At 40.9% G+C, this 14,239-nt stretch overlaps 1 protein-coding gene across 1 annotated transcript in view; it reads right to left on the reverse strand.

Annotated features, from left to right (window-relative positions):
• LOC116487121 (ALK tyrosine kinase receptor-like) overlaps positions 1-13,556 on the reverse strand; it is a 223,981-nt gene extending 210,425 nt beyond the window's left edge. The window contains exon 1 of the mRNA XM_032183736.1: positions 13,519-13,556. The gene's annotated coding sequence lies outside the window, so the exon portion shown is untranslated. The remainder of the gene's footprint in view (positions 1-13,518) is intronic.
• Between the last annotated feature and the right edge of the window lie 683 nt (positions 13,557-14,239).

Here is a 14,239-nt window from a genome sequence, read left to right on the forward strand (position 1 = left end):
CTCCTTTCTCAATGAACCCTTCTTCATGCCCCATGCATTTTATCTGCTTGCCTCTTCTGCTCAAAGAGCCCTGGGATCCCTTAGAAAGTATTCAATGTCATTTAGGTTATTGACCCTCTCTTTCTCTCTCTCCTCACAGGGGTATTAGTTTTGAATTGAAGTACAGTAGTCGAAGTATTTATTCAGGAAGGGAGGGAGAAGGATTCACCAGTAACATGCCTACAAAGAAGCTTGATTTTGGGTAGCGAGCAGGGGTAAAGCAGTCCTGTGTCTGCTGAAGCCATCTCCTGTGCAACAAAAACCACAACATTCATGTGCCATAAAAGGAAAGAGAGAGAAACACCGGTAAAATGAGGAATGCCAGGTGAGTTGGACAGTGATGGAGTCGTGCAGAAGGAGCACGTGCTGCTGACACATGGGCACAAGGGCTGGGTGACACAAGCATTCTGCGTGCATCCTCCATTACCAGCTAGAACCACAGGTGAGAAACACAAGGGACCTCCTATTGTTCGATTCTCAATTGCTATCTCTTTCCTTTGATAAGTGGAGATACCCCTTTTTTAGCGGGTGATGGTAGGGGGATGGTTGGAACAGATAATCTTGGAGGTCTTTTCCAACCTTAATGATTCTACGAGGAGCAGACCTAAAGTTTGGAAATCACGTTCTAGTTTACTCTGATCAAGCCAGGCTCTGTGGGTTCTAACTCTTCACTTAAAAAGACAAAACCAAGTACCAACAATTTGCTTTTGAGGACAAAAAGACCAGCTTGCTAAGGAAGGACTAACAGAAGTGTATTTCATCTTAAATTTAAATTAATTTCACACCATCCCACTGTTCATTTACATGTCTCCTTTACTGGTCATCTTTTTGTTTAAGACTCAGAGTACAACAGTTTTTCCTATTGTCCAAACCATGGGCCCAAGTATTTTACTGGGGCTACTTGTACTCCATGGAAAGGGGATCTGCTCTAGATAGGATATGAGGAATTAAGCAGTCCGGATGGTATGCTCTGCCATGGCCTTCCCAGCTGGCTTGGGAGCCATGTAATAACATAGAGAGAAGTCCAGAACTTCAATTTTGAAAAGAGGGTTTTAGCTACTTGGCACTCTACTTATGCTCTGCTTACTAATTGCGCCTTCTTGACCAGAAAGGGGACCAAAAATAGGAGAAACCTTCACAATGCTAACTAACGAAACAACCATAAAAAGAAGTCTTGTTTTATGACATGCTCCATTGGTATTGCAGCATTCTGCCTATGTGGGCATATTTTCTAACACATTATGCAAAAACAAGTCAGGGAAGATGCTGAGGATTGTAATTTTCTAATTTAATTCTGCCATTTCCAGTAATGGAAAGCCATACTATGGCTATTTATCTTCATAAGTGACAGATGCATTTCATTAAAACGTCCTTAAATAATTTCTCATGGCACTTGAAGGAGGAAAAAAAGGAGTAAGAAGATACCTATTTTGTAAGCATGCACACATCGATGTTTTGAGAGCAGTTGAACACACAAATGATCAATGACACTGCATTAAACAGGTCAAGCAAAAAGACATTTGTCTGTTTCTTTTTTTGTTGTTTTTTTTTTTTTTTTTTGAAATGTTGATGCCTGTTGAACACTTCGTTAAACAATCTGACATTGACTGTTGCTGGGTGAAAATATGCTAATAATATCACTGCATAGGGATATAATGACTGCCACTTGGGAGAATCCCAAAACTCCGTGTACTGCTCTGACAGGCAGATGCTTCCCTTCCAGTTATTGCTGAAGTGCTGCCATGTAAGAACAGCAGGATGCAGCAGCTGTAGAGCAAGTGACTGCAGAATGATTTAGCCAAGAACTTTGTATTGAGTTAAAACTGTATATAAATAAGCAGCTTGTCAGGGCAGGTGAATATTCACCCAATTTTCATTCTGTGCTGGACAACTGAGAGTGAAGAAATAAAATCTCATGTGAAGAAATCTACATCATGTGCTGTTGAACACATGTTTAAAGGGTGGGTGTTCTGTGTAAAGTCCTAGCCCAAGTTTTGGCATATAGGAGTTGCAAGGAAGTAACAAAGGCATCAGAGAAGGGAGAGCTATAGGTGAGACCATATGCCATTTTTCTCTTGTCCTCATAACCAATATAGCTTAGGGAAACTTGCAAGGTTGCAACAGTTCATAGGGGTCACTGCATCAAGAAAAATCCCCAGAGCCATTCTCCTCACCCATTCATTACCAAGATGGGATATCTTAAACATAGCACCATCATCTTGTGCTCCTCAATTCTCACTTTAAAATAACTTTTTCACTTAGGTGGTTGGCAAAAGGAGACAGAGTGGCAAAGAAAGTCTTGCCCAAATTCCTTTCTCACAGGTCTATCACCTGCAACTGATACTCAACAGTGATGGCAAAAAGACCAGTGGCTAGGTGAGCCGTTGAGAAAGAATTTATGTCTAGAACAAGAAAGTGCTCTTCCATACCCTATTAGTACAGAGATAAGAGAAATTTTCATAGTCTGTAGGCAGTATTGTTCTCACTCCAGGATCCCCTTGTTCAGGCCCCAGCACTGTCAAATGAACTAAATGAGTGCCCTGCAGTCCCTGTTGCCATCTCTCTGGCACTCTGCCTATTTGGCCTTGGCACCTTTCACTGACTCTACGTGTACTTTTAGCTCACTGAGCAAATAAACCCAGGCGAATAATCTATTCAAGAAGTGCTGTCCTCTTTTTGGTTGGTGAATCATGCAGTCTCTTCTCACTGTCATTCCAAACTACTCACCGAATGTGCTTCATTTGTTATTCTTTCCCAGTGGAGTTTGTTGGCAAAAGTCACGGGGAGTGCTACAGCAGTGTCAGTGCAGACAACACAAGTGGTCTGCCTTCTACACTGACTAAAGAAACACTAACTCTGACTAAAAAAATATCACCTTCTTAATGGAAATGTTAGCAAATGAGTCAAAGCTTGCTTCCTCCAGTATGTTTTGAAGGTGTGGTTTTCATAAGTAAAGTGCTCTTAGTGCTTTTCACAAGGGCAGATCCACTGTGTTTTGAGAAGCATCACCCAGGGTTTAGCACAAAAGCCCAGCCTGGGGCAAGTGACAACCTGGAACCTATCATGAACTGATGTTCATGGGCATCAACTGCCCAGTTCCCTTTGTGTTTTAGCAGGAATTGCCTCCTCCTTTGAAAGCTCCAGCTCTAAAAGTGTATTATATCATGGTCATTCTCAAGTTAAACGAACCTGTCTCTCAGTCAGCACTGGGCTTCTCAAACTATGACTTCGTTCAGCAGTAAGAGTTCAGCATGCAAACTGTGTACACACAAAGTTTAGTTGTCTTCCCTCCTTGCTCACCAAGTCACTCTTCACTAATGCATTATAGAAATGCCGTATGAGAAGGTGAGGTAGAACCTCTTGTGGGCCTCTTCCCTCATTTTTTTGCTGGTGTTGCCACCACTGCTGCTTAGTCACGCCAAACTCCTGACACTAGCCATTGAGTCACACCGGCAGGCTGCTCCATCTGGCCCTGTCTGCAGGCAGATGAGACTACCTGTTTGGGCACAGAGGAAGTCGCGCAGAGAATGACTCAGGGAGCGATGCTGGAAATAGGAGCTGATGCTGTCAGCTCCTCAATAAAACCAAACTTCCAAGGAGGGCGAGCTTTCTTACTCACGCTCTGGTGTTTGGAGCATGACTCAGCCTGTTCACATCACACAGCATTTAAGGACTGTCCACACACAGAGTTACCTGTATTTCAGCTGGAACGATCCTGCCGCCGCCTCTTCCTCACCCTTGTCGTGTTTTGGTGCAGGTGGTTAGTTAGGACTGATGTTCAGTGCTTCAGTGGAATGGCTGAACAGTTACCAGAGAGGAAGAAAAAAATCTCCATTGCAGTTAATCACTGGCCACACTGTGAAATTCATCAAACTTTGAGGAAGCAATTGAAGCTATTTGCACTTGTGGAAAATGGGAAAGGCAAAAGTACAGGAAATTGCTTGCTGTTTTGCTTTCAGTACCACCGTTACGATTACTCCCCTGTTAGATGAGATTCCTTTACAAGAAAAGCCTTCCAGCTAAAGCATAAAGAGACCCGTCAGGTTTTGTTTAGCTTGTTTGTTTCGAAAAATCAAAAGAAGCACAAAAAATTGTGTTTCTGCTGATCCATAAAGACAATCTTGACGCATTCAAGAAGGGGGTGTACCCCCTTGAAGATGAGGATCTGTAAGGCCCAGCTGAATTCACTGCTCTGGCAGCTTCATCTGACAGATATTTCAAAGTGAGGAGTTAACTAGACCTCTTAATGATTAAGGTTTACCATCAGATGAGGCACACACAACAAATACAACAAATGCACTGTCCTGAACATCAGGCCTCTGACTCTGAATGGACAGATTGGTTCATCGCCTTAGGGTGATGGATCCCCGGGGTGGCAGGCCTGGGACCCCTCTGAACACACCTGTGTCCTCTATTTCCCAGACTGCCCCTTCAAGATCACTGTGGCAACAGTTGTTCCCAAGACCCTAATCCTTAACAGGCAACCCCAAGACTGGAACCGCATATGGAATGAGGGCTTTCTGAGAACTAACGTGACCCAGGCATGCCCAGAACTTAGCTTGACACCTCTATAATTTTTGTAAATTGTCTCCCTCACGAGGCACAGGTTGATGTATTTGCAACTTGAGGAAACTCAAGAGTACTTCACAAAACTCCATGTACACAAAAAGCACTCTTTGCTGGCCCTTCTGAGGCCTCAGCGAAGTAAGGCAACGCTGAAATGAATGGCAATATACTAGGGTGGCACAGGTCTTATGTCTTTAAGTGACATAAATCAGTGCAGTACCATGGTCTTCAAGCCACTAGTAGTTTAAAAACCACATCAGTAGGAGTGGCATGCACAAAGAGAAAGTGTCAAAGCTCTGTTTCTCCTTTTCCTGCCCATTTCCTTTGTTATTTTATTATCACTGTCAGAGAGCCATATCAATCCTCTTTATCTCATTACAAGGATAAAAAACTTGAGTCAATTTGCAGTATACAATACATTAGCTTGTAATGTGATACCGGCTGCAATGACCCCATCCAAAGTGAGAAGTAATCAAGTTAATATTGATGGATAGTGGTTTCTTTTTCCAAAATGATAGTTAGTTTTAACGTCTGCAAAGAAGCAAGAGAAGAGCCAGCAAAGACAAGAAAAGATCAACATATTTTCTTTTTGTTGCATAATTCTAATAAGAATTGAATTTAGGCCCACTAGAGTTGGGCCTAAACACGTGATGTACTTGTCCAAACACTAGGAGGATGAGAGCTATGCAACAAATGAAATATGTAATCAGATACTGAAATCAACCTTACACATGTACACAAGCCCATGACAGTGAATGGCAGCACCTCAAAACATGGCAGAAGCATGGACATGACCACTGGGACAGTTTTGAGAGAAGAAAATTAGTCTATTTTTTTTTTTAAGATATGATACCATTTTAAATTTATGTGGGGATTCAAATAAACCCCAATAGTAATGCTCCATTGGTTTCTCCAATTTTCTGATTGTCAACAGAACCGAGAGCAACGCAGATTTTTCTGATAGCACATGAGAAAATAAAAATCACAGTGGCAAAAATGATGTGAAAGAGTAGGAGCTAAGTCCTACCTTCATTTGTGCAGTGCCCTGCCAGAGGACTCATGGCAGTAACCACTTGTGGATGTTAACTAGGCTATCTGAGATCAGAATCACATCCCATAACTTGCCTTTTAAGGCATGTCATTGCCTAAGATGTTTTAAGGGCATCCATCATAATATATACACAGAATGTTCTCATGATGATATACATGGAAACAGCTAATCTGATAGCTGCACCCATTTACAACACTTAAATGTTTGGCTCTGATAATGGCTTTTGTTTCTTTTTTCCTTTATTTATTATCTTTCTTTTTAAGATTTTAGTTGCATATAGTTGATGTAGTTCTTTAAAATTGTTGTTTTCACCTCTGCAGGATCTATTTTAGAAAGCCATCTTGTCTCTCTCTTTCGCTCACTGCCTTGCCCTCCTTTTTCCTTCTGACTGTTAAATCAGACTCCATTTTTCCTCCAGTTGCTCCACACAACCTTGTGTTCTGCATCCTGACCTTTCATACGCTGCCGTTTGGATCACCAGCTCTAGCCACTACATTAGCAACACGCAATTACACCCTCAAGGTAGACTCAAGTGCAGATCCTACCTCTCCATAAATACCTTAATGAATGGCAAGATGCTGATGTACATTTGAAGGCTGATTTCAGCTCACATACGAAAGAAGGATTGTTCAGAGCCTTATCACCATGTGTAGTGATGGGAGCATTTCCCAAATGTCTGTGTTCCACCACAGTACCCTCTGTATGGTGCTGCTTTTGAAGTGCCCATGCATTATATACTTTCTAGAGGTCATTGCCAAAGCTGCACCCTGTTGTCATAAAGGAGCTGAGTGCACTTTGAAAAGAAGTGTTCTTGGTAAATTATTTGATAGTTTTTGCCTTTGGTTATGAACTGCTGTCCTGAAATGCTGTATTTTGGTGCATTTTGTTGCTCTTTGGGGAGCGGTACGAGGCCAGTAAAGTACTTACACCATTTTTATTTTTTTTCCATAACTCAACACACATTTTTCTGTGTACAAGTGACATCAGAACTGAAGCAATGCTGGCTTTTCTCCCAACAACAGCACTGGATGGCAAATCTGACACATCAAAGAACTTCCCCCATGGCCATACATCAATGTGGGACATGATATAATATTTTCTTTATGGTCCAACAGTTGTGATAAATTGAGCAATGTGTGAAATGGTGGTTTCACACAGTTCAAGGCCTCATTTGTCCAGATCACCATGAATAAAATCTGTTCGCAGTACCAAATCCACTGGGAATGAACTATCTTTCTCCCTTTTAGAAGGAATTCCACTGCGAAAGGGAACTGTGAGAAAGGCACAGTGTGAGGCTGCTCTGTACCAGCTTTGTGCAGAAAGAGATAGCAGTTTCTACTGTGTCTCCCAAGGGCTTTGCTGAGCATGTAACACTAATTGTGACCAATTTGGCCTAGAAAAGAGGTTAACCACAGGCTTCAATATCAATTAAACCATCAGATGTCATTCTACATAACATGTTCTACCTCTTCTGATTTATAAAAGTCTTGCTATTACTTTGCACCCCCTCCATTCCCCCCCGAAAAAAAAAGTACTTCTAAAATCTGCAAGGGTAATAAAAATCTGTGGCATTACGGCATGAATGGCAAATCATTTTGTAAGTCTATAAAATCCAGTATGTCCCTTTAATTAACCAAGAGAGGCAAGGAAAAGGAACCACTTCTGAAAGATCCTGGAAGGAAAACAATTTGTTAGCAGTGCAGCTTCGCTCCAGCACATTCTAGGTTATGCCAATGTGTGAAATGATGGCTACAACAAAGTCCAAAGTGATGGCATGATTAAGTGTGTGATAAAAAGGAAATTTAGACTCATTTTGCATGCATTACAGCAAATTCAGACTTAGTCAAAGCTTGTCCGACACTGAAAAGAGTCTTTTCACTGAGATCCTCCTGAGGAAGAGAGATGCTGGGTCAGTCAATCTCAGGATCTTCAGTGAGCATATTGCCCTGCTGGCGAACACACACAGCTGCTCAGCCAGAGAAGCTCTTCCTCAGAGCTAGCAAAATGCTCTCAAAAGTAAGGAAACTTCAAATATTCAATACATTTTTGCTGCACTAGAAGGAATTAACCACAGCAAAGACTAGCCATGCTCACAACATGGGCTCTGTCAGGATAAACATGATCTGAAACTCTGCAAAGCTTTGGAATTGGGAGAATGCAAGAATCACCTGCAGAAAGGAGAGCTGTCGCACAGACATCTGGAAGTTTAGGTCAGTATTCATCGTTCACAGATCTAAGTCCAACTAATTCATTGACTTTTTCCTAATTAATTAGAAATCCAGCTTGCATTACAAACAGCTGGGGAACAAGGCAATCCATAGCTCAGGGTTTCCGAGCAGTTTTATCCCACTGCTAGCAGGGTTTGACCTTGCTTCTTCCTTTGCCTTCAGGGTTTCAGTGCCACACAGTTACTGACCCTGCTGCTGCTATAGGTTCTCCACAGCCTCCCTCCAATCTGTGGTATGCTCTAGGGCACAGTAAACCTTACCTCTACGACCAAGCCACAAATTTGGGATGAGCTTATTTGCAGAAAAATGTAACACCGTGGCATAACCTAGGCTATTGGTGAAGTTTGAATGAATCTGGGACAGTCATTTGTGACTGGCAGAAAGGGAAAAAATAAAAGAACGTGAAGAAAATTTCAACTTTCTATTTCAACATTTCCTGTTATAAAACCATTTATTCCTCAACCCAATGGGATTTTTCAACCCAAATACAGTCACACTTACTTTTCAAAGGTTAAGACAAACAAATGAGTTTCCCTGCAACGCACAACTGAAACTCAGAACTGAAGTCTCTTGGTCAGGTTTTACTCTGGGCCACCTCAACCAGATGCAAATTTTCCTGCTTAGCCCATGCTGTGGCAGAACAGAAAATAAACTGCACAGCTCAGCCATGAGAATGTACTTCCACATTTAGCCAGCTCATGAAGCAGGTAGTGGGGGCAGGCACAGTGTTTAACACATCACATGTTCCCATGGACACACTTTCCATACAGGACATAACAATACACAATAAACATATTTATGCAATAATTGAAGAGTGGGCTGCAAGCTCTCAGCATATAATTCTGTTTTCAGTGGGATAAGCAATTTTTCATAGACTTTGAAAATTTTAGCCCAATTAAAAGAACAAGTAGGTTACTTCTGATAGTCTATATGGGTACAATAGGACAATGATCTGGTCATCCATTCCAAATCTAGAAATGTGTAAGTACTCCAGTTCTAGCAGCCTGATCCACCTGGTGGTTGTTTTAATGTTCTTAATGCCATCTGGATCAACATTATTTTCATCCTAAATCCAAAACGCAGCACCATATCAGCTACCATGAAAATTAACTGTATCCCTGCCTCAATGAATAGGCTGCATCTTGCTGGACGTATGGAAAAACGGAGGTAGCACCTGTGCTTTACAGACTCCTAACATTTGATCAAAACACAGAGCTGGGAGGAGATCTACACACATCTGCTTCGATCTCTGGAGAACAGTGCTTGTTTGCCTTGACACATTATAGACACGGAGATCTTTGCACAGATTGAATTCAGAGGTTTACAACACCTGGTCATTTTTCTAGCGATGCTCATAGGTAGATTTACATGTGTATGTAAGATTCATGGAGTCCCTTGTTTGTAGTATTGTTCTAAGCATCCAGGTCCAAAGCTCTTATCTAAAACAATGGTATTTGCATCAGAAATGCTATTTTGGCTCTTCTCTTTTTTCATTTGCCACTGCCTTGAGGATGATGGCTTATAATAGCTGGAATATTTAAAAAGACTTTTTTTTTTTTAATTTTTTTATTTTAATTTAATTTAATTTAATTTATTTTTTTATTTTTTTAATTTAATTTAATAAAAATTTAATTTAAAAAGACTTGCTTTTGCTCTTCCAGTAACCTTATTTGAGACGTGATGAGACTTCGTGACATATCAAAAGGAAACTCTGAAATCACACTATGCCTAGGCACAGCAAGAGTAAGTTAAATTCATTTTTGCAGCTGTCCAAGTGAATTTGTTTGCTCTTACTGGTATACGGCTCAGCTTAATATTTTCCTAAGGCAGTTTTTGATTATTCTGTGGACAGATGACTAAAATTAATAACGCAGTAAAGTTGGTCAGTAGTAAAACATATTCCGGGAGGCAAAAGTCAGAGCATTCAGATATTCCTCTCTGGAATGAAATGCTCCTACCCTTTCTGGCCTAGACAGATTTTCTCATTAGCAAGAGAAAACATTATTCAGCAGGTTGTATATAAAAGCTGAAAGTACTGAGTTCCTATCCTAGGTCGCACATTGCCTGCAGTGATCTTCAGTAGCTCCTCCCACAGCCTCAATTTGTTGGACCATGAAATAAAAATAACCTTTTTCCTACAGTACAAGCAGAGTGAGGCTGATTAGATGTGGAATTGCCCCCAGTCCCAAAATAATTAGTCTTGTACCAGTCAAGAAGTCTCTTGACGCTTCTGGAAAGACAGAAGGAAGAAAAGGAGGGAGGGAGCAAGAAAGAAAGAGATGGATTTGTGCTTGGATATCAGTTGCATAAATGACTTTAATTCTCAAATTTCCTAACCTCACATTCATGTGACTGCACATCAACAATATATGTGGCTGCTTGTGAATAGCACCACTACTCACTGCTGCTGAATCAAATTTTCCTTAAGAAGCAAAGCTTTGTTGCTGTTTGCATTATTAGCCTGCTCTCTGTTTTCTTACAGCTTTGAACTAAACCAGTTACCACTTCAGTTCACAGGACTGCAAACTGTCATTTGGTCTTTTTTAACTGTAATCATACAAAACAAAAGAAGTTGGCTTTCCCGTAACTACTGGGTTTTGCAGCTCTCTCAAAACAAGACACGAATTAAGTGTCTGTGACATTGGGCATTTGTGACACCACTTCAAACGTTAAAATTTCCATTTCTGTAGGCTAACCCCTATTCTCTCCTCCTGCAATTTCACATCAGTCCCTAATGCTCTCATTTTCATCCCGAGGGGCTGTGTGCAAACTGGGTATGTCTAATAGACATAGTTAGTGCTTTGCAAGGTCCTTTTGTGCACGGCTGTGACTGACAGAGACGGGTGCTGTTTGCAAATGTCAGTGGAGCAATGACCTCAAGTTAATATGGTGAATGATGAAAGAAAAAAACATTCATTCAGCATGTGAACTCTGTGCTGAGATTAGCCAGAAGTACTGGGCACATACAAATTACTGTGCTGTCAGCACAGCGCTTGGTGGGGTTTTTAAATATTCCAGCTATTATAAGCCATCATCCTCAAGGCAGTGGCAAATGAAAAAAGAGAAGAGCCAAAATAGCATTTCTGATGCAAATACCATTGTTTTAGATAAGAGCTTTGGACCTGGATGCTTAGAACAATTCATGACCTCCTGGCAGCTGCAGTCCTCAGACTGATAGGAAAGGAATTAGAGTAGCATGTACAGAACTGTTTGCAAAGCTCAGGGACGGGACCAGAAGGTATGCAGACCCTCAGTGGTAGGTGCCAGTTTACCTCCAGTCTTGCCAGGAGCAACAGAAAGTTACCAGAATCTCTGCAGTCTGTCTGGCTGCTTGTGCTACTTGCTCTCATTTCAGCTGCCTGTGGACAAAAGTTGGCTTTCCAGATCCCATCTCTGCAACTGGTGTCAGCAGAACAGTCAGGGACCACAAAGGCCATGGCAGGTGACCTCTTGTCTCACCCATGCAGTTCTGTTTTGGGGGCACAGCCTGCAGTAGCATTCAGGGTGTATATGTAATCTGTAGCTAGCTAAAACTTTAGAAGTTTGAGGAAAATATCAAGGATATTTTTGGTGATTTCTCCCCAGCTATATAGTTGGTCCTTTCTTGGAACTGAAACAATGGAACTGTTAGCAAAGAGATTGGAAGAAATGCAGTTTCTCTCCCTCCTCTGACCAGTTCTAGTAAAAACTATCTCCAGAGGCAGGATTATGGAGAAGATACCAAATTTCTTTCTATCTGTGCTTCCTATTGTTGACTTTGAAAACCACATTCATTTGGGATCAGATTCTATCATAGACTGCTGCTTTGAAACTAGCAAACATCTAGGGCAGGTAAGAAATACAGGATTTAGAGTATAACAACTTCAATACACTCTGTGAAAAGAATCTTCTGTTCACCTCTCCTCACGGCCTGTCTCCCTTATGCATGCTTCTCTTGCCTTTGTATCTAACCATGTTCAAAACCCTCTGCATCATCTATTCCTCTAGCAGTCTTGTTTACCTGGTTGAGCTTCTTCTATTTCCAGTCATCTATCAGTTCTTCAAGTCCTCCAGAACAGCAAGATCAATAATGTCTTTTCTTAAAGGTGATCAAACGCTAAGACAAAGCTTGCTATATTCTCCCCCCTGCATTTCTTCTGCCTCCCCATTTACAGCTGCTGCAGGGAAGGGGACGTACAAAAACCTGTTTGAGAGGCAGAGGACAGTACACACCTTCTTTTGAGGAAGCAACAATATCTACCCTGGGATTGCTGCATCCTGATAAAACTAACAGACAGATTTGGGCTTATTTCTGTTACTATGCTCTGGTGTTTTTTTTTGTTTGGTTGGTTTGTTTTGATTTGTTTTGTTTGTTTGTTTTTGTTACTAGCCAGCAGCTAGTAGCTCTTAGGAATAAAGATTTTTCTGAAATCTTTTGCTTATTTAATAGTCATTTCACAAGCAGATACAGTTTAGACTGCAAAATTATTTGCAATACGTTTGTACATCTGTTTCCCCCCACAGCAATCCCCCACCATGTGCTGACCCAGCCCAGAGCTGTTTATTTTAAAAGACCGAGACTAACCTCAAGCTGATACAGAAAGTGTTCCAGCTGATAGTGACCAGTTTATCATTCTCTATTTGTTTTTCCTCTTTCTTTGTTCATCTGCACTGCCTTCTCCCAGGATTTCTCTCTGCTTTTCATGTGGGTCACTTACAGAATTATTCACTATGATACTGGATTGTCATAAAGACACTGAATAGGAATTCCCATTCAGTTCAACCTGGTGGGGTTAAGCAAACACTCCCCATCCACAATCACCTCACCAGATAAGTGAACACAAAATAGTTACTAAACCTCCAGCTATGAGTGCTAGGGAGTAAGCATGAAGAAAAAGGAGAGGGAACCTGTCTTTACAATTACATAGGTTTCATATACTGCTACTTGTCAATCAAGTGCTCAAGTGGGGTACTTTCATTCACTTGCTGTCATGGGCAAAAGCAAATGCCATCTGTTTGGAACAAAAAACACACCCAGAACACACATGTTTGCTGCTGAAAGGATGGGCTGGTCAAACTACCCATAAACAGTAGAGCTGAGTCAGCAGTACAGAATTATAATTAAAAATCAAAAATAAATTAAGACTAGACAGCATTTCTTAGAGAGCTGTGCAAGCTTGCTGGGACCCTTTTAGTAGCCCTGCAAATATAAGTGGTGTGTGGGCAGTTCCCACAAAATGGTTCAAATTGGAGAATTGCAGCAACTCACCACCTTTCCACTGTTAAGACTGGGAACTGCCTACAGTCTATGATTCCGATGTGGTAAAGTAGACTTCCACTGCCACCTCCTGGCTTTTCCAGACACCAAACAAAACTGAATATGCTAAACAGCCTTCTTCATATCTTATTGCCATTCAGGTCATAGGCCTGATCTAAAGTTTACTGAGATGATCAAGCTTCAAGTCAGCCCTTGAAAATATATGCATATGGAAAAAAATGGACACACAGAGACTGCGTTTTGTATCATAAATAAGAAAGAAAAGGTTTGCTGACCTTACACTGTACTCTACACGTTGATTTTAAAATACAAGTAAAAACATTAAAATACTTCTACACCTGCTTCCCATACAAATGTGTTTCATTATAGTTTCTCACCTTCCAGAAGAAGCAGATCACAGCCTATAGAGGATCCCTGATGTCCTTGCAAATGTGTTGGAATATCTACTTCTTCGTTGTTCTGTTAAAAAAAAAAGTTCTGTAAGCATACAAAAGGCTATACGATTGTTTGTTTTATAACAGAACTATAATATGGAAAAAAAAAATGTCTCTATTTAATATTCCTTTTCTTTGCTTCCTATCTTGCAAAGTCTAGCAATATTTCTTACTAATGTTGGTGGAGGTACAGAGATAGATATTGACTTTCATCTCTGTAAAGAATTCTGGCTTTACTGCTCCATAAACTGCTCCAAAAGAATCATAATAATATGATACCATGATTTATAAACACAACATAGCTTTTCTTTTTGCATTTTTATACAATTTCAAATAGCATTTGCTTTCAGAGATTCCTTTTATCTGAACTCTACTCAACAGTAAATCTCAAGGAGATTGTCAGCCTAAGGGCATACAACACTTGGTAGCATAAGTCTGGAGGTAAAAAAGGGAACATGGGTTTCGAACTCTCATTACTCCAAGTCTGCCCTTTCATTATCTATGGATTTGGGGCCTATAACTTCTAACTTCCTCAATTAGTAAGGTCTCCCACCTGTAAAATAGGTGAGAATCATACTGCTCTACCATGTTTCAAAAGGTTTACATCACTCCATTCTTCCACATTCATTAGCACTCTGATAGTTCACTGAGCAAGGTTTCTATT

Source organism: Aythya fuligula, chromosome 3, assembly GCF_009819795.1.
Source record: "Aythya fuligula isolate bAytFul2 chromosome 3, bAytFul2.pri, whole genome shotgun sequence".
NCBI lineage: Eukaryota > Metazoa > Chordata > Aves > Anseriformes > Anatidae > Aythya > Aythya fuligula.